Genomic DNA, 22,020 nt, shown 5'->3' with positions numbered 1-22,020 from the left:
TGTCTTTGGTGTTAATATGATGAAAAGAAGCAGAGAGAAAAAATCCAGTGCGAATGGAAAAGATTTCAAATTAATTAACAACAAGAACTGCCACATTTTTGCCACAATTCCAACTCTAAATAAGCCCTTGGAGAAATTTTTAAATCGCAACGAGAACCACACTTTTCCCCAGAGGTTCATTGAACTCTATACGCCTCTCTCTCTCTCGCTCTCTCTCTCTCCCTCGGCAAGCCTTCATTGTGGAATTTGAACTTTGCCAAGTGAAAATCTTCTCCCTCGCCGGAAAATCCCACCCTCGCGCGTCGGCAGACAAACGCGCTTAAATCTCCCTGGATGGTTTTTGGCCCAAAAAATATTTTCATCTCATTAATCCACTTTGTCGGTGGGCTTTTCAATTAAATTCCATTATCAAAGACTCGCTGATTGAAATTTTTCTCTCTCTCTCTCTATAAATATATATTTCTATCGCAAATTTCGCCACTGTGGGAAAATTCATTAAAAATCACTCAGAGGTTGTTCCACTCCAATACTTGGCCTCCTCTCTCTCTCCCAATACAGGAGCATTTGATAATCCACCCTCGTTTCATAACAAGAACACCCCGCAGGAATAAAAAAGAAAAGATTGTGCGCCGAAGCTATACTGTTGAACTTTCTCACTCATTCCCGAAGACGTCTTCCCTCGAAACTCGTGAGAAGATCCCGCGCGAAAGGAGTAATAATGCAATCAATCAGAGAATACTTCAAGTCAAAGGCAGAGTAAATAATGAATATGCGAATCAATTCACATTTTGAACCATGTTTTGACGTTTTAGTTTTGAGCAAGGGGAAGATAATGTGCTCAGAAGTGGTGTACGGCTCAGCGGAAGTACCTAAGAAGTGGAAGTGTTGAAAAACTTACAATATTCCATTCCTGAGTGCTTATTTTACTGATAAATTATGACAATTCCTTGGATTCCCTTCAATTTTCACGCAGAATCAATTTAAAAAAACCTTTTTTTAGGTTATGTAACGAATCACGGGCAGATTTTGTGAATATTTTGCACTCTTAACCATCAATTCTTGGACTAAAGTCGTCAAGATTGCTAATCATTGGCACAATTAGGCATGTTGATGCCAAGAAACACAGCAAAATGTATTGAACTCGAACATATCCTCAAAAATAGTCATTTGGACTCGGAAAATATGCATTTTTGTAAACTTTTTGCGCAATTTTGACTCTCAAACAGCAGTTTTGGGTTAATTTTGCAATCTAGAATGCTTTGAAACTGAATTTTTGAAGATATTTTAGTTATATTTTGAGGTTATGGTCTGGAAAGATGTCCAAAAATGCGTTGTTAAGTCGATTTTTGCAGAAATATCGGATGGAAACTTGAAAGATTCATTATAATTTGGGAAATAATGTGAAAACAGTTTAAAAACTTCAAGTTCTAGAAGAATCAGGCAGATTTTGAAGTGTTAGAGTGCAACATAACCTAATCTTTTGAACTTAACAGCTGCGATTTGGAATTAGACAGATTCTTGTTAAAGAATTTATTAAAATAAAAACTCAGAGCACAGAGCAATTAGAGGAAGAAAATCATTAAAAAATGCATGAAAAGCTCAGTTTTAGAGTTGTGAGTTAGATTTTGGTCAGTTTTCGGTTATTTTTGAGTCATAAACTTAAAATTATCAACATATTTGTCTCATTAGTTGGTGTACACATTTTAGCCATATTGTCTCCCCCTTGATCTTGAGTTACCAAATATTTGAGGATTTGTACGCTTCTTCTGATAATGAATTTTCCTTGTATTCGTCTGTCCTGTCCTGAAGCAATTTCAAGTACAACACAAGCCAAGGAATCATGCTTTGCCATTGTTTTTTTTCCCATGTTCATGCCGAGACGGAGCATCTTGCTGGGAATCTGCGAGGAGTGGCCGCGATGGGGTGAGACGAGAGAGAGAGAGAGAGAGTCACCCCGAGAGTTCAATACACAAAACTTCCATTGACTCTTGTGGGGTGGTTGGAAAGTGCACACACAGGGGCAGACACAGTGCACAGCGCCCGGTGAAATGGAGAATCGCTCTCGAGAGCGTCTCAGCCCACCCTCAAATTGGTCTATTGATTTTCCTCACCGCGCCCAACCCCCTCGGCCGAGGACGTGTGGCAAAAAGTTGGGAATCTGCGAGAGTGTGACTATTAGTGGGCGCTTTCGCTGTGTTTGACGCCGAGAATCTCGCTGTGTGTCTGATTTGCAGCGCTCCGGAGGAGCAGAGAGAGAGAGAGAGTGAGAGAGGCATTTTTCCTGATAATGACGATGATTGTGATGTCAAACACGAACGTGCCAAGGAGGAGCAGTGGCAAGTGTCATGGCATAACAAAGGACACGCTCCATCTCACTTCCACTGCTTTTCCACCAGATTTTCGGAGGAGAATCGCAACCCCTCGCGCCCAAAATCTCCACTTCGCCATCTCGTGCCTTTCAGCAAATATCGCAAGGAGCCGCGGAGCCTGAAAATCGCGAGGGGGCGAGAGAGAGGCGTGCGCGACAGGGACGGACGATGCAACACACCTCAATCGACACAAGATGGTTCAATGTGAAAAGTCCCTCAGGGGTATTCGCTGCTCATGCGCAGTCCTGTGCCTCCTCTGCCTGGCCCTCGCGCACCCTCACGCCGACACAGTGGCGAATTTCCACCCCTTGTCTGGCGACGGCGCCCCATTAATTGAATACCCGTCCTGAAAACCCGGTGGCAGAAGTGCTTTTTCATCAATTAGAAGCCAAATTGTAAGGAATTGCTCCGTGGCATGCCAGGATTAGGGTGTGTCTAGGCTCCGGATCGTCCAATTCTGCTCCACTCTAAACACCCCCGAAATTCGCATTTTCCCCCCCCTCGCAAAAACCGCTTGTCAGCAATTGTATAGAGATTTTCTGGACTCTCTTTCTCTCTGCCCAAGTTCAACTTGCATTCTCGGCGTTTCAAGTTTAGTTTCCACTAATCACACAATGATTTTCCATTGGGAACTCGCGCCGCTGAGGGTGCATTGTGAGTCGACTCGTGTGTCGTGCGAAAATTCGCCACCCCCCAGAATTTTCCAACGGCCACGTTGTCATGGCACCGAGAACTAGTTCTCGAAGAGGGTAACCAACCCTACGGTAGTCGATTCAGTCAGCTCACAGTGTTCGTTCGTGCGCCGAAAAGCGGTTTTTTCCCATATATATACAACATAAGGGATGGAAAGGAAGGAAGAGAGGAAACACAACTGAGAATTTTCACTCCAATTCCAAGTCCATCCGGCTCCATTTGGACCATTTTTCCCCCAATCTTATGGCTTTTCTTTTCACACCTTTTACACATTTTTTTGCCTTTGCCTTCAATCCTCCCCAATTTGCAATCATCTCTCTTTGTCCCTCCTCGCAACAAAACACTTGTTTCAAAAGTTATTGAGGAATTTTCCCCCCTGGGTGGATAAGAAAAGGCGAGAAAAGCGCATAATTTTCGGGCAATTGTGAGTGAAAAGTCTTGTGTGAAAGTGACTTTTTGGTGCATAAATTTCTCAAAGACATCTTTGAGAAATTGATCGACTTTTCCCCGGATAATCATCCACTGTCGGATTACGGTGATATTGTCCTGTCACAGCAGTACTTTTGCAGTTTACTGTTGTTTCGGGACATTTGCATCGTCTTCCCAAGATACCAGCAAGGTCTCGAGGAGCGCCTGATTTGCCAGGATTTAGCTGGATTTCTCTCACCATGTTCTCTTCTGTGTTGGGAAAAAGAGACCGTCTAAGATTATAAAGGGGTGTGAAAGCCCCACCTCGATCAACCACCAAAAGAACACATGCAAAATCCAATCAATTGTGCGGAAAAAGTGAAGATTAATGCCAGTTTTCCAGTGGTAAAGTCACTCCGTTGTGTGACTAAAGCCCAGTCGGTCTTTTTTCCCATGAATGTCCTCTTTTAGTCTATTGATTGGGCGGCCGCCATGTTGGGATTGTGCTCCGATTTTACGCCGACGACACAAAAGGCACTCCCGGAATTTTCGTGAGGTTTTTCTCTCCCTCGCACAGACACAGCAAAGAAAATCGCCACCAACGTACACACCCTCATTCGTGGGTGAATGAAATAAAGTAGTTCGCCAAGGAGGAGAGGAAGAAAAAAAAGAGTATCCTTCATAGCGGATTCTATAAATGAAAACGCGCGCCACCCACAAAAATTTTCCGCCAAGGCATATAAAAATCTCCAAAGCGCGAAAGATGGCCAAGTGTTGATAAAGTATGATGTATTTTCGTATCGGATATGAGAGAGATGTGCGTCATTTAGCGCGAAAAGTGACTCTGTGCAGTCCAAAATCACTTGTCCTGTTGATTTTGGGGGGGAAATCATGCAATTGCAACTGATTCACTTGAGATTACTGCAACATTTACACCTGTTTTCCCTTGTCAAGTGCCAAAAACTAATCCCAAACACACACAGCTCTTGTAACTACATGGAAAATGTCTCGTCGACGGCCAAAATCAACAAGTATAGGCGGAAAAGTGTAACACGACAGGCATTTTCTTTCTTCCCAGCCCCAACTTTACTCCCGAGAACAACCCAAAAGGCGCCCAAATGGAGTGGGCAGGATCGATGGGAGAGTGGGAAGAAGGAATAGGATGAATTTTCAACCGGTGGTTTCTCGCACGTATTGTCCAGTTCTCTCTTTTTCCTTTTCTTGCAGAAAATCCCCTCATTTTCCCATGCATTTTGAGATGTTTTTGAAGTTTCCAAACGTCTTAGAAGTCCTGTAAGTTTTTTTGGTTAAAAAATATCCTCGTGCTGAGTATATAAATACTTTATAAATACGGACAAGCCAGAATTCTTTATGCCTCTCCATTATTCCCTGAGATCATATCCATGAGACAGAGAGAGAGAGAGAGAGAGAAAGAAGGCAAGAGAAACCCCATGGGATTTCTCATCCCCAAAATACAGTCTTTTGCACAATATTTATCTCCATTTCCACCCTCTCTACTGCCATTATCCACCACTCCAAGCCCACCCCCTTCACCCCCCACAGGATCAGGTGGAGCCAGAGAGGGAGAAGCGGCAGAAAGGGGAGGCGAAAACAAACTTATGCTCATTGCACACACAAACTTCCATTCGGAAAAGTGTATCACGAAGAAGATGGGCAAAAAATGTCTAGAGGAACCTCACCCTGTTTTATTTTCGGTTCTCTGGGCCACTCCCTGTCCAGGACTCTCTCACCCCCGCGTCCCTCTCTATTTATTTATTAACGCAGCATCGAAACGGAGACGGACGAAATGAAGTTTCAAAAAGCCACCCTCGCGCAAAAAGCTTCCCTTCTCCCGCCATTGAATACTTTTTAATTAAGCTGTGCTGGTCTTTTGAAGCCTCACAGCAATTTGACACTAATTTCAAATTAATACTATATGGATTTTATTTAATTATTTATACGCCATGCACACCCAATTCACATTGGGAGGATGTTCAACTCCGCCAACAAGTGAAAATGAACGCGCAAATCGACGGTTTGCATACATATTTAGCATGTTGTATTAATTGTCAAAATGTGACTATCAAATAAAATATATTTTGCGCGTGCTGAGAATTGACGAAGAACAGCATATAAAGAATATTTAAGAAAAGTGCATCAATTTCAATGGAAACATGGAATTTCATCTCTGGAAACAGGACTGAAAAGGGATATCGAAGAGGCGCGCTTCAGAATGCCTCCCTTTTTTGGGGGTTATAAATATTGGCAAAATATCCTGGCTCTTCGCACCCGAAATATTATGACTGAAGTGAACTTTTAAAGGGTCTCCGGCAGCTTTTCCTCCCTTCTTGCCACCATAAACACTCTGTCGTTCCGCTGTTTGGCGTGTGTATCTGTGTGCGGCATGCGCACAGCATCCGTCATTTGGGAAATAATCAATACACTCACAAACACAGTCCAAACTCAGAAGACACACAGAGTTTCACTTGAATGTAGCAAACTGTGGAAAATGCTGAACTCAGAGCGCTCTCGGTTGGGAAACCCCGTGGAGGGGATGGTTTTTCCACGAAACTCACCCCTTAGTCAGGTGGTGGTGCTACTTGGCAATAGATGGCGCCTCTTGCCACGGAAAAATAGAGAGATTTTCCACACCAAAAAGCTCAGCGAAATACACAAACATTCGATGTTGCAAACCAGGCGTCTCCACTGTCTGAAACTTCCTGAGCTTTTAGTCAATAAAAAGCAAAAGAAAATGTGTTTTGGAAGGTGGAAAAATATGTGAAATATATTTCACATGAGTGAATATGCCATCAACACCTGTTCCCACTTGATCAAAATTCCCTCACACATTCGTCATTTCACTCTCGCTTCCCTGACAACCCCTAAAAATACCATCACGCACGAGAGCTGTCACACTTTTCACTCACAACAGGTGAATTTCCACGCACATTCTGCGTGTGATTTCATTCGCAATTATTCGCAGAATTGCGGACTGAGCGAATTTCAACACCGGAAGTTCCACTGTGTCGCCATCTACACTGCGGCGCGTGGAACTGCACCGAAAGTCTCCCCGCAAATTTCTGCGAGCATCGCTAAATCTCAAATTTCCCCCCCCCCCCGCAGTTGGAGGATTATGGTTACGTCATCATCATGCTGACGTCGATGATTTTTCAAGTTGATAAATAATGTATACAGCGTGTGTATTGTGCGAGGGCGGCGGAGTTGCACACAAGTGCCTCTTTTCAGCACAGACAAAAAAAGGAGATTCGCGGACAAAAAGTGCCTCTTCTTTGATAAATTCTGCTGTCATTGCAGAAATATAATCTACAATCCATTCGCATATCAGCATTATATTGCGCACACATCGCCACCGATGTTGCAAACCAAGGGGAAGATATTATGGTCAGAAGGAAGTGTTAGGAATTGGAAGTGGTAAAATATTTGCACTGTAAAAGCTCCCTTTTCAACAAATTTAGGCATTTTCCAATTTATTACGCTTAGGAAAATCGATTTTATTGCTTTTTCTAGGTTATGTAATTGATTAAAGACAGATTTTGGTGATTAAATAACCCTCAAAATTATCAATTTTATGTTTAATCTGGGAATATTTCTCATTTCTTGCGCAAAGTTGAGCATTTGTGTTCGAAAAAACTTCATATTCATTGAGTGTGATTCTTAAAGTCAATCATAACCTAAAAAATGTCATTTTAGTCTAGAAAAATGTCTATTTTCTTAATTATTTTTGCAGTTTGTGCTTAAAAGTGGGAAATTAAACATAATTTTCTTGTAGAATCGATTTGATATTCGCTATATTTATTTATTTTCAAGTCTGAAAAGGTTTAAAATAGTCCAAGAAGGGTTTCTGGGTCGGAATCATAACCTCACAATTTGGACAGAATTTTTTTTAGGCATTTTATGGCAATAAAATTACAAAATTGAAACAGAAAGAGTTGAAGGAGTGTAAAAAGCGATGGAAAAATGCTCTAAAAGGCGTTGAAGATTCCGCAAATATGTACAAATTCAAGGCAAATTATCTCCCCCTTGATTGCAACCACAGAATATTGAACTGTGGCAGAGCAATTGATTCTCCTGCTCATCAACATTGTCATCAATTTCATTCCAACTCTGCACAGTGAATGGAGACTTGAGTGTTATATTTAAAATTGTATCTATGTTGCAATAATAATTTCAACCATCTCGGCACAATTCAAGTGGCCACTTTAGCCCAATTCAGACATTTCACCCTCTTTTGTGCTCTCCCTCTGTTGCTCTGAATGCCTCATGGCGATGGGCTTTTCGTGTAGCCGCCCTTTTTGAACTTCACACCATTGAGCTTTTCGCTCCACAAATTTGGGGCTTTGCGACCACCCACAACACCTCATTCATCTCAGCCAAATAGCGCAATAAGTCCTGCCATAGTAAGAGTGATGAAATGAGCGCGCAAAGTGAAAATTTGGATTTTTCAAAAGGCGTCCAAGTTGCGAAAATTTGTATGATTTTCCATGGATTTTGACTGATTGAGATGGAGCGTGATGGATCGAGATATCTTATGTTCTTCCTTGGCTTTGGCTCTTGAACATCGCATTCTTCGATTAATGTGAACTAAATCACAGCGATTGGACCTGAATTTGAAGAATTATCAAGTGAAAATTATGTATTTTCCAAGGGGAAAATCACTCTGCAAGTTGAGATCATTAACTTTGTGATTAATTACTCAAATTTTGATTATTACTTGATTATTTTCTGAATATTCGATTAAAAATTGATTATTCTGATTTTTCTTATTATAAAAAAAAAAATCAAAATTTGAATAAAAATCATAACTTATTATTTTTGTTTTTTACCAATTTTGATCATTTCATACAAAATTTGGATTATTTTTTGATTATTTTCTGAATATTTTTTTCAAAATTTTGAATATAATTGAATAATTGTGAATATTCTGATTGATTGATTGAAAAAAAAATCTTTTTTTTCTATATTTCATGTAGAATTTGAATATTTTTCTATTTAACTTTTGAAAATATTTTTTCTCTTATTATTATTTTATTCAAAATTTGATTATTTTGCAATTTTAATTTGGAAAATAATAATTTTTTGATTATTTTATTTAAAATATGATAATTTTTCAAAATTCACTTCAGTAAATATTCTTTTTTTAAAATTATTTTATTCAAAATTTGTTTATTTTTCAATTTTATTTGGGAAAATCATCATTTTTTGATTATTTAACTCAAATAATTGATTATTTGATTGGAGAACTTTTAGTTTCCTCAAAAATCGCCCTGTGATTTGCCCTTTGGTATTTTCTCCTCTGCAAAAGTGAAAAGATTCCATAGTGTATTTTTCTATCTTAAAATAACTGAGTGTTTTTGCATAGTTTTTGCATAATTACAATTCCGCGAAACGCTGTCTTAGACAAAAGGAAGCTTTCTCTTCTCCGTGCGAACTTGTTTCTTCAGTTTCCAAGCTCACCCAATAGCATCATCATCCCCAGAACTCTCCAACCCCATTTAGATCAGTAAAACACATGGTAAACGACATAAAATGGCAATTGTAATTTTGCAAAAGTGGCAACAAGAGTGTATTTTGTAGCGGTTTTAACGGTTGATTTATTAATATTTACACAAAAATTTATGGTGAAATAAATTAGTTTTATATTTGAATATGTAATTGCAATTGAATTACGCAAATACCACTTGTTTCCACACTTTTCCTCTTGCCAGGCACAACAATTATTATTTATACACGGCGTCCTCGGGAGGCGGAACATTCAATGTGCGGGACGGGCTGTGATAAAAACGTCCCCAGTGTGTCTCCCTTAGATTTATTTCAGCACACACACCACGGGGTAGATACTATGGTCGGAAGTGGTGTACAGCTCGAGAGGAAGTGTTTAGAAGTGGCAAAATATATTAGAATATTTGCACTGAAAAAGCTTCCATTTCAACCAAATTGAGGCATTTTCCTAATTAATTTTGCTTTAAAATCAATTTTATTGCTTTTTTGAGGTTATGTGATTCATTTAAAATAGATTAAATTATGAAATTTCACGGTTTCTCAGCAGATTTGAGCATTTTTGTGCGAAAAAACTTCATATTGATTGAGAAAAAGCCTAAAAGTCAATCATAACCTCAAAAATATCACTTAAATGCTGAAAAATGTCTTTTTTCCTTGGTTATTTTCGCGGTTTTTACTGTACAAGAATATTTGCAGTGCAAAAGCTTCAATTTCATCAAATTGAGGCATTTTTTTCTTATTACTTTGACTAGAAAAATCAATTTGATTGCTTTGTTTCTAGGTTATGTTATAAAAACACACTCAAAATCATCTAATTTGTGTTTAAATCTAGAATGTTTCTCTTTTCTTGGCAAAATTAAGCATTTGCGTCCAAAAAAGACTCCAAATTAGGTTAGAAAACAGCTTAAAAGTCAACCATAACCTCAAAAATGTCTCAAACAATGGAAAAACCCGGATTAGCTCTGTGATAAGTCAGAATTGAGTGTGAAAAACAATTGATGGAGTGGAAAAAGCGATGGAAAATGCATTTTTAAGGGCGTCAAGAAGTGTCTGGAAGTGGTGTACACTATTTAGCCGTACTATCTCCCCTCTTGACACACACCTTCCCCACACTCCACGGGCAAACACTGAGGGCACCTTTTGCACAGCAACCCTCTCCCTGCGATGCTCTTTGTCTTGCAAGTCAGCCACCATCTGGGCGCGACAGGCGCCGTGATAGTGTCATCTTCATTTTCTGTCTCTCGGAACGCATTCCTCTTTCATTATGACGCAAGTGGTTAGTGTCTCAAATGGACCATCACGTGTTTCGCCCACTTCGGCTGCACAACTTGAGCAACTCCTTCAAATCAACTTCACACTGAATCCTCCCAGATTAATCAGCACTGCAAACTCCGCAAAAATCTCGCTATATCACTCATTTGTCACGTAATTGGTGGAAAATCCACGCAATTGTCTTCCAGAGATATAATTAATCTCGATGAGTATAAAGTACAGCCAAGGGGTGGATAATATGCCCTCAATCTGTACACCACTTCCAAGTATGCTTCAGACATGCTTTGTCCACTAATTCGTTGAGTTATAATCATTTCCGTGCGTTTTAATTTGATTTTTCTGTAAATATACACTTTTAACCGTTTGTTTCGGGCATCTGTTCTGACCATAACCTCAAAATATCACCAAGAGATCTTCAAAAACTCCGTTTCGAAGCTTTTTAGATCACAAAATCATGTTATGATTCGACAATGAACCTTAAAATTGCTGATTCGTAGTCAAAAATGTCTAGAATAGAAAAATTTTTGAGGTTATGTTCAATTTTTCAGCATTTTCTGTCTTTTTTAGCATCCAAAATTCAGGATAGCAATGTTTCTTCCATGCAAATGCCTAATTCTATTAATTATTAGCAATCTCTCCGACTTTAGCACGAGAATTAATCAACAAATCAGTCTTTGATTCGTTACATAACCTAGAAAAAGGATTATTTTGATTGTTTGCAGCGCAAAAATGAAGGGAAATCGAAAGAATCGGGACAATTTTTATTAAGAATATTGTAGGTTTTTGAGCACTTTCACTTCTTAAGTACTTCTGCTGAGCTGTACACCACTTCTGACTGTATTATCTCCCCCTTGGGCGAAACGACTATCACAATGCTGAAGCTAGAATTTGATTTGTTACAACAGACTTTCTTGCAAGCGATGTTTATGGACATTTTCCAATTAAGAGTTTCTGGTCGGAAAATGTGTTTGTCATGGTGGAAGAGGGAAAAACCCCATGAATGTTTTCAATGTCTCAATTGATCTCTCACATTGGCAGCGAGTTGAAAATATTCACTGGCTGTCGAATTACTGCCGAATAAATCACACAAAGAGATCCTCAATATTTTCCTTCATTCCACACAGAGTGGCAATCAATCAAAAGAACAATTCCACTTCCATCCCACGCAATTTATCTCGTCTATCGTCAAACTTGTGCTTGGAAATAATCAATTCTTGGGAATCTTGCACATTTTGCCAGGCTCTGAATTTCGACAAAATATGCACGCAATCATTTAAACGACAATTAAACTTTGAGAAAACTTAATGTCTTGCATCAAGCTAATCGTAGAGTTTTCGTACCTATAAAAATCTTTACATCTTTTCTTAACTGAATTTGCGTTTATCAGTGAATTTTCAATGGGTATTTTGACATGCGGTGAAATGAATTAAATCTTGAGATGATATTTTTATGACTGCAAATTGAGTTAAGAAGCGCCAATAGAGATAAAAATAAAATCCTTTTACATATTAAAGCTTCTCATACTTAAAAATATACTTCTTGTGGCTTAATTACATCGTTTCGCTTCTGGAGCACATTGAACTGCGCGGTGATTTTGAAACTTATGCTGCAGTTTTATTGGCAATCTTCTAAACTTCTTAGCCACTCAAATCATCTTAAGCACTTTATCCATCCAATTGGGAAACATTTCTGTGTATTTTGAGCTTTATTTAGCAATATTTTGCCTATTTTTGTACACAAATTTAAAGTGTTTATGTCAACTTGAAGAATGGACGAATCACTTCAGCAGGAATATCAAGGAATGGATAAAATTCTTGACAGAATAAAACATAAAAAACTGAAGGAATTCGCAGAATTTGTTGTAAATTTTCCGTTTTCCTGTCAGAATAAAAGATTTTCTACTAAAATCGCATTTTCGCGCCATTTTCCTTCCATTTTCACACATTTCTCTATGATTTCCTAAAAACTTTCAAAGTTTTTATAGCATTTACAACATTTGGAATAATTTCAAGCCCCCAAAATAAAGATTAAAGCTTTAAAAAGAAATTAGGAGTAAAAATTTAGTGAAAGAAAAGCAATTTCGGCCATTAAATTGCGTTTTTAGAGACAATTTTTGAAGAAATTGAGGAAAAATTGCTGATAAAAAGCTATAAAATGAAGGAAAATGCTGGAAAAAGGCAAGAAAAGTAGCGAAAAAAAAACGAATTGAAGGAGAATCGAACCCGCGACACTTCAAAATCTTGTCCTAAATTCTCTAATGTGGAAGATTTTCGCTGGAATTTGTGCAAAAATCTTTCTCTCTAAGACAATTTCGCAGACATAATTTCAAATAAGTCTCAAAGGGAAAGAATGTACCGAAGAATGGATGGAATGGAAAGGAATGGAAACCACTTTTCACCCACTTGAGCAACCCTTGGTTTATGTGAAATTTCTAAGGCTCATTGAATTCATGCAATCATGGAAAATTGCATTTTGGTCACAATTGTGCGACGAATTTTGAAATTTATGTCCTTAAACATGATCAAATATTTACATATCTCTTTGTTTATAAAAGCACCAAATTTTCTATCACACAGAAAAGCTCATTTTCGCTACACTAGAAAGAGAATTTCATATATAATCATTTTAATGGAAAATTCGACATAGAGAATTGTGAGAGTTTCCATTTTCCCCCGAAAATAATTCATCATTTATGCGATTTTTACTCCCCAAAAATATGTCCGTCTCTTTGACACATAATTAATAATAATATCATTTTACACCTAATGCTCGTAAATAAATGATTGAGTAATGCCACATTAAGCGGAATGAAATGCAACGTTATATGGGGGATTACCGGCGGCGCGGGGGGGGGGTGGAAAAGGTCAGTGAGAAGGGGATGGAAAAAGCACCCGAGCCGCCAAACTGTAAACAAATATTGCTTCGAGCACATGCTCAGAGCGACTTCCTGGCGAAATTACAGAAATAATCTCATTAGTGGAGGAAAACTGCTTAACACTTAAATACTTCACGATGCCTTTCATGATCCCCACGATGATGCTATACGCGAAATAGGAAAAAGAAAGTAAAGCGCAAAGTGGAAGAGAAGTGGAAAATGTTGGAAGCCTCCTTTTCTCGGGGAGGAAAAACTAATTAAATTGTCGTTAAATTATTTTTACAGGAACCAACTTCGCCAAGGAAGAACTCTTTCACTTGATGAAGTTGCATCGCTCGAAAGTATTCTAATTTGCATTACAAGTCACTTATTAATATACATTCGCAGTCAGTAAATATTTGATTAAGCTCAGAAATCATCTTAAGCTTCTCCACCGTAATTTATTGTGGAATTTCCAACTTACCGCTCGTTGCAACATTATACTGATTTCGTATTTCAGTTCGTAAAAGCTACTAATTTGGTGTTGCAACTTTAGGCTTTTCATACCTTATATCAGCGGCCGCCTGGCGGCGCTAGTGTAGACTACAAATAAAATACGACCAAGAAGGCGTTGCAAGGCAAATTTTGGGTTTATTTAATACGAATTTCAGCTGTAAAGTGCGAGATTTGCTCTTGAAAAGTGTTTTTAGAGCAAAATATTCCAACTTCCGTCCAGTTTCTGACTATTTTCCGCCACGTGAAAGTTAGGAAATGTTCTTCAGTGGAAGTGAAGCCCAATTTTCTAGATTTTCCAGGAGCTTTCGGCGATTATCGAGAAATTTTTTAAACGCAAAGAATAAATTAAACAGTGCAAAATAGTCAATCCTAGTAACAAAACATCTTCATCCGCGACTGTTCCTGACATTGGGCGTTTTTCCGGTGGGGTTTGTGAAGGATTCTGCTGATCAGAATGTCCAGGAAAACGTTTATCTACATAAAAACATCCATATTGTCTAATTTCATAGTTTTCACGTGAATTTTCTGGTCTTTCTTGTCTTCAAGCGTTTCATGACTTGTAGAAGATAATTTTCCCACATTCGTAAATGTTATGAATCGTAATGTTGCAACAACGTGTCAAACAACTTGTATATTTTTTCAATCTAATGTCAGTTAGAGGGAAGAATTCACCATTTGCAGTCTCTGTAGTCTATTCTAATGGGGTCAGTATGCTGAGTGCAATGCAAGCGGTGAATATGAGTTACAGACATCAAAGCTTTCGCCAAAATTAAAAGCTCGGCGTAATTGCAGAGACTCACGTTCTGTCGCTTGATGGTGAAAAGAATTGTAGCCACTTAGAATTATGATAGCAATTTAAATATCCACTAAAAGGATTCAATGGGTCGTGTTTGAATTCTCAAGTGGGGCGAACGCTAATTGTGACTCATCGGAAGAGCAAGCTTGTAACATCGCTCAGCGTCTGGTTGGAAGAAGGCAATTGTGACACTGCATAGATAGCGTCTGAGGATGAGGATGAGGATGAGGACGAGAGTGAGACAGTGTGCAAAGTGTGAGGACGTGGATGGGACAAAGAAGCTGAGGCTCCCATTGAACTCGTGGAGTGGATATGTGAGAATTGCCATGGCGGGACTGGGGGTGGCTGGCTGTGATTGTTATTGTCTGTGGGTGGTTCTGTTGCTGCTGTGGTGAGACACTGGGAATTCCTCATCATCATTCTTTTGTTGCTTCATACACCATCAAATGAATATGTAGCGCCCACACCCTCGAACCAGGGGCGCCTCCACTTCATTGCTCCCCTCCAAGAGATCCACCATCGCCCACCCTCGCTGGCCAGCACACAATATTGTGGGTTTTTTCGACAAGGGATGAGAGGATGTTGTATTTTTTTTCCCTCCTCTCGGCCACTTTTCACCGACTCCTGGACGGGTTGGGAAAAGTGTGTGCGGAGTTGTGTTCGTACATGAAATACGCGATATAAAAGGATGTAGAAGAAAACTTTTGTATGAATAGATGAAAAATGTAGTAACAGTGCGGCCGCTGTTTAGAGGATGGTGGATGGCTTTGCACGAAAACACCCAGAGTGGTTAACAAAAAAAGCACTCCTTTCTCCCCGCGCACAAACTCTTAAAGCCCCTCGCCGTGCACCGGAAGGTGTGTGGAAAAAGGATGTGTGGAAAGAGGATGTGTGGATGTTGCGTTTTTTTTTTAAGCAAACATTAGAGTGGTGTGAATTTTTTAAATCAACATCGTGTATTTCGGCTTTTCCGTTTGGATTTTCAAAAGAGCCCTCTATATATAATACTCCCTATATATATCACAGCAGACATGTTTGTATGTAAAAACACAGGTATTCGCAAATTTATACATGTTCACATGAATAGAAATGTAGATATGCATTTTTACACGGAATTCATGCATTTTTTAAATTTGTCACACTGATGACTAGTTGAATTTTAAGATTTTTTAACTGTCCCAGCAAATCTGCTCGCAAAAGCGCTTCTTTCAGGTCGATTATTAGAAGTATTGATAGGACAAAGAACTTTAAGACACCATTTAAGGGATGTCCATTGAATGTGCTGAGAAAAGAGCTTTTATCTGCACAAAACTTAGCAGAAAATTGCCGGAAATCATGAAAAATTGATCAAAATTGTGCTTTGCGGAGGCAATAAAACATATGAATGTATTTTTGTGTGCTAAACTCACTAAAATACTGCGTTTTATATCACATTATAGAACGCTTTAATGTTAGAGAACCATTTTCCTGCCATGCGTTAGTAATAAATTACTGATTTTCTGGACATTATAAGAAGAAATTGATTAAAAATCACACTTTCTAATGAGAAAAATGCTGTAATTTTCACGGCTACATAATTGTTTCTAAAAGATTAACATTAACTCCTGTTTAACACCTCATGAGAAACCTGTGAATAGGATTTGGGCCGCGATTTTGCAGAAGAAATGGAAGAAAAGTGTTAAAAAGTAGCTTAAAACACACAAAAAGCAAGTTTATAAGTCCAAATCAAGGCTTATTTATGATGAAAATGTCTTCTAGACATTCCAAACTCATGATTTAATGTAATTTTCGCTGTTCTTTTACACATTATTCTCTGCATTTTGCAATATCTCGGCTACGAATTAAGATATCGCCATGATCTCAACGCCATTTGAAAGATCATTAAATTCTAATTCTTTCTTGTCTTAATGAAATTGTCTCGAAAATTGAAAGAAATACCGAATATTTAGCACTAAATGAAAAATTGGCCTAAATTTTCGCTACTCTACATCGTCTGAGAGCTTTTTTTCTCTGAAAACAGTTCGATTGTGAGCAGTAAATCAGCTGAAAATCGTGTTGATTTTAGGCAAAGTTCATCTCTATTAATTCATGCATGACTTGTGCATCACTCGAACTCCCCAAATGAAGGGGAGAAAAAGTGTGGAAAGAGGGAAGAATTATTAAAAATCAGAAATAAATAATACAAGTCTGTCTGCATGTGTGTAAGCCAGCGGGCTTCATCGAGGCGCCCCTTTGATGGGTGTTTTGCAGGATGCCTAGAAGGCAAAGGAAGAGGATGAAGTGTAAAAAAGGAAAATAATTTTTTCTTCATCTCTCAGCCTCAGAAAAGCTTTTCCTGTGTGCCTCAACATCCACTGGAGAGCTGAAAGAAATTGCATGCGGAAAGCGAGGTGGTGAGTGTTGAAGGGATGAAGAAGAAGAGAAGAGAAGAAAAAAAATATGGAAAGGCTGAGAGCTTGAGAAGAAAATCCAAGTCACGGATGGAATTTTTTGCTATTTTATGAAGTGGCAAATCTAGCCAATCTAAGCAAGGATTATACAGATGGGAATAAATTGTGGGTGTTGTTTTCTTTCTTTTGGGGATAAACCCAGAAGCAGAAGAAGAAGAGCAACCCTTGAGAAGCATGCGGAGTCTTCTCCAACTACACTATCCAGATCCTCTTCCTTTTCTCCCTCTTCCTTTTTTTTTCAAATGTGCGCCTCGTAATTTCCAATTTCTGGATAGTCATTCTTAGGCATTTTGCCGCACAAAAATATATCTGCGTGTGTGCGGATTGAAAATGAGAGCAAAAGCATGGGAAAAGCTGCCCAAGAGGAGGAGAGGAAAGAAGAAGAGAAACTTTCCCACCCACAACGTATTGAGATCCATTTCTCGCCTCGCCACCAAACGCAGGCCCAACTCAATGGTTTCGGTGTGACGAGGAGAAATCCTGGGGATCGCAATCGAGAGCGGCAGAAAAAAGTCCTCCACACACACGGAATTTATTTGATACTATTGAATGTGTGCGGTGAAATGTGTTGGAAAAGCTCAAATTGTGTGACTACATATATGCTTATGGCGTTGGTATATTTGTGCTGAGCTCTATTGTATGATGGAATTTAATGCAAATTATAAGGCTGCCACAAGAAATAGGAAGTGGTTAAGTGCCAAACGCAATTTCCGATTCGGATTTGTGCTCCGAAGAGTACCTTTTCTTTCTCCACTCATTCACCACATAACTCACCCTCTTCCCACCCCACACACTTCCACACCACGCGCTTAATAATGGCTAAAGTGGATAATATGATACTTTTTTTGTGCTTTATTGTTCACATGAGTTTGAGAAATATTGGCTAAAGTTGATCTAATCAAGGGGAGATAATACGGCTAAACAGTGTACACAAATTCCGCGGAAGAATCTCAGACACTTCCAGAACTTTGACAGTTCTTAAGACGGAACTTCATGGATTTTTCCAATGGGAAAATCACAAGGCGATTTTAGAGGAAAAATAATCAGAATTTTGTATGAAATAATCAAAATTTGATTAATAATCACAAATAATCATAAAAATGAATGAATAATCACAATAATAAGTTTAAGAAGAATATTGAACGATTAAAGGACACTTTACGGTTTTGTCTCTTCTCTCGATTTACGATATTCGTCAATATTTTAAATGATTCAATTATGTGCATAATTAAGAATATTTTCTAGTTTCACACTTGTTTTTATCGAAAAACCTTTTGTAAAATCGTAAATATCCGATTATTAAAGTAATATTTAAATTTTGATAAATAATCACAAATAATCATAAAAATGATTAAATAATCACAAAGTTAATAGTCTCAAATTGTGTGTGATTTTCCCCTTGGATTTTTCCAAATGCGTAAATTATCATAACCTCAAAGTCGGGAGTTTTTGAGCTAAAAAGACGCAATTATTACTTTTATAACACAGAAAAACTTACAGAGAAACAGTATTTTAGAAATATTTAAAGTTTCCAGCGGTTATTTTGATGTAATTCAATTTTCAACCGCTCTTGTGGATGCACTTTGGAACATAACCTAGAAATTATCTTGAAATGTCGAAAAGAATCCTTAAAAGAAACTTACTCAGATTTTTTAAGGCATGATTAATCGTCAATAAGCTGAAATTTTCTATTTCAGAGAAGAAAATCAATTAAAAAAAGCTCTTGAAATAGACAATTTTGTATCCTGAAGCAATATTTTAGAGGTTATGATCAATCTTAGCATAATAACCATCAGTTTATTGTAAGATATCAACAGATTTCATTTGTAATTGTGTCAATAAATTGCAAATTAAGCCTGCTTAGGCGCAAAAATGAATGATTTTAAAGGTTATTTAGTGGAAAAGTTTGTCTTAAATTGATCACATAACCTAGAAATAAGTAAAAAAAATATGATTTACTCCAAGTATTGCGTTTAATCCTTTTGAAAGTGACTTTTAAACACACTATATTGAAAATATTGAGACACTTTCACTTCTAAATACTTCCATTAAACTGTAAGCCACTTCTTTCCGATAATATCTCCCCCTTGAAGCCAATTAATGTTGGAATTTGGTAAAAATTTCACCTTTAAACGTAGAAGTTCTCATACAAGTTCTCTCAAGTCTAAACACATTAAGGATATCATAAGTTGGCTGATTGGCGATGGATTTAAATTCGTGAAAGCTTGATATGCGCGAGAAAAGTGTGAGATGACTTCGTGCTTCATCCAATTAGCGTCATGCAAAACTTTTTAATTGTTTCATTTCCTCATTAATATATCCTTTTGCTGCTGTCTGAAATGGGTGGCGCAGCCACGGAGATAGCTAGAGAAACACCACCCGAGGGGGTGGCGAGGCGAAGACGCAGAGTTGATTCTGGGAAGTGGTGGAAATTGTTTTATTATATTGCGACGCGAGTAATGCCAGGAGATGAAAGAGTTGCTCGAGAAACCTCGCGAGTGGGAACCAAAGAAAGAGAGAGAGAAAGAGAGACACTTGGATGGCGTAATAAAGGAATTTCCACGAGTTCCAGCGGAAAAATTAATTAAATTCATTGATTAGGACATTCTGTGGCTGCATTTTCCCAGAATTTTTCACAAATCCTGCAATATGTACACATTTTTCCTGTATATTCACACATCGAAGGGTGAATCGAAGACTATGAAAAGTCAATTTATCATAGTTTTCGGCTTATGAATTCTTGAAAAGCTTTTTATTTGTTCTTCCTGTACAAAAATTTTGAGATTTTTATCTTATTAGACGACAGGAAAAAATCTTATTTATCTAAAAAGCACAAAGAGAAAAAACTTGTCATGTTTTTGTCTGAAAAATTGTAGACAAACGCATAAAATACCTTTTCAGAAAATAATTATAAATGTTCAGAATTATCCTTAAATGTTTTTTAAACTTTGAGTGAATATTTCTTATATCTTTTAAATTCTTTCACTTGAAAACATTAAAGAAAAGTTCAAATAAAGTGTGAAAAGTTGATTTTTTAGAACTAATTTCGGTAAAATCGACTCGAATACTATTAAAAATTGACATTGGAAAGTAATATTTTCAGATTTTCTATTAATTTTACCATATTTTAGTCAGAAATTTCAATAAATACCAATAAAATCAACTAAAATATTTGCAAAATAAAAAATACAGAGCAATATTCGCACTTTAACGGACGATTTGAAGGCGTTTTGATGTAAATTTAGCAAATTTCGCAGCGATATTGAAGCTAAATTTTCAAGTCGCTGTGTTAAAAAATGGCGATTTTGACTTTTAACAGTTTTCGAAGCACCCGTCGATATATATATTCAGCGTGATTTCGCTTTCATGTCACACTGAAAGTAATGCAGATGTTGAGACTGAAAGCCAGTGACTGAGGAATGCGAAATTGAAAAGCATCTTTTGACTCTCTTTTTTTCTTCTACTTCTTTAAATATGCCCGAATCACTTCTGCGTCTCACTGAAGCCACCCACAATTTTTCCCACCCCCACCCACCCAATATAGGATGTTTTCCATTCCTCATTCAACCCACTTTCCCGCGCACTTGTTCATCCTCGTGACACGAACACTCTTATGCAGAGCACTCAAAGTGAAGTTGCACAAAGTCAGGAAACAAGCACGTTCAGACAGGAAGAGGGAAAATCCATCAGGAAAGCAACAAATATCTCACAGATTCCATTTCAGATGCTGCACTTTGTTTTCCTCCTCATTTTCTTCCCCGTCGCAGACAGAATTTTCATTTTAATAAAGAAATGCACAAAACCATCAAAGGAAAAAAACATATTGTCATAATTTTTTCTCAAGGGGCAAATCACAAGGCGATTTTTGAGGAAACTTAATGTTCTCAAGTCAAATAATCAATTACTTGAGTAAAATAATCAGAAAATGATTATTTTCTCAAGTAAACTTGCAATAAAAAATCAAATTATGGTTTAAATAATAAAAAAAATTATTTTCTCAACTAAAATAGAAGAAAAAATGTTATTTTTAATAAAAAATCAAAAAAAATTATTATCCCGATGAAGATCACAAAAAACAACAAAATAACCAAATTCTGAATAAAACAGTAAAAAAAAAAATTTCCCAAAGTAAAATTGAAAAAAAATCAAAAAATTATCAAAATTTTGAAATTGAATAATCGATTTTAAATCACATATTTAGAAAATAATCAAAATTTTGTACGAAATAATCAAAATTTGAATTAAAATCTAAATTTGACGTGTGATTTGAGAGAAAATGCCAAAAATCCTTGCCTCAAAATTGCAAAGAGAAAAGTCAGAATTAGGAAAATCCTCTATTTTCATGGTTTGTGTGTGGAAGAAAAGTGAGAGAAGAATGTGGAAAATCTCTCTAAATGCTTTGCTCAAGATTTATGGATGCTATTTGACGCACTATTTATTTAAGGGTTAATTTACCGTTTAATTATTTATCATCTCACCATGAGGAGTGTCTTTTCCACTCACTGAACTCTTTTGCCACCCCCAGAAGAGCCACATTTCTGCTATAAATCGTAAACCTTTTTGCCCAGCAAAAACCCCCGAGAAGAAAAGGCAACTTTTCTGCAACTGATTCAAATTATAGATGTCATTAAAGGGGTTGAACTTTGGACGGGAGAAATTATGAAAGTAACTTCTGTCTTTCGTCATAGTTCAAGTTGAAGAATTACTTGTGCAATATAGAGATTAAACAGCGCCAGGGTGAAAGATTGCAAGGTGAAAAGGTTGCGCTATTCGTGCATTTTCGCCCACGCTTTCTCAGAATTTATGTCTCTGATTCAATATGAGATGAAAAATGTGCAATACAAGGGGTTGCTAATATAGATTCGTTTCGTCGTTTCGAAGAAAACTCAGTTTAAGATTTAGTTTGGATTTTAGAGCGTTGAAGGAATTATTTCAACCAACTTTGGGAAGAAAATTTAGAAAAGAAATTTTATTCTGTAAATACTTTAAGAAAAATTAATAAAAATCTGCTTTTAAATACAGAAATTGGTAGATTTTGTGAGAAAAATGTATTTTGTGGGCTGAAAAAAGAATTTGAGTTTAAGATTAAGAAGAATATTGAACGATTAAAGGACACTTTACGATTTTGTCTCTATCCCAAAC

At 37.4% G+C, this 22,020-nt stretch overlaps 1 protein-coding gene across 3 annotated transcripts in view; it reads right to left on the bottom strand.

The window, feature by feature from the left end:
• The window catches only part of LOC132257452 (RNA-binding protein Musashi homolog 2), a 145,412-nt gene that overhangs the window by 16,005 nt on the left and 107,387 nt on the right, over window positions 1-22,020 (bottom strand). The gene's annotated exons all lie outside the window — the stretch shown is intronic.

Source organism: Phlebotomus argentipes, unplaced genomic scaffold (assembly GCF_947086385.1).
Source record: "Phlebotomus argentipes unplaced genomic scaffold, Phlebotomus argentipes genome assembly scaffold_4, whole genome shotgun sequence".
In the NCBI taxonomy this organism is placed as follows: Eukaryota; Metazoa; Arthropoda; class Insecta; order Diptera; family Psychodidae; genus Phlebotomus; species Phlebotomus argentipes.
This window is presented reverse-complemented; position numbering and strand designations above follow the sequence as displayed.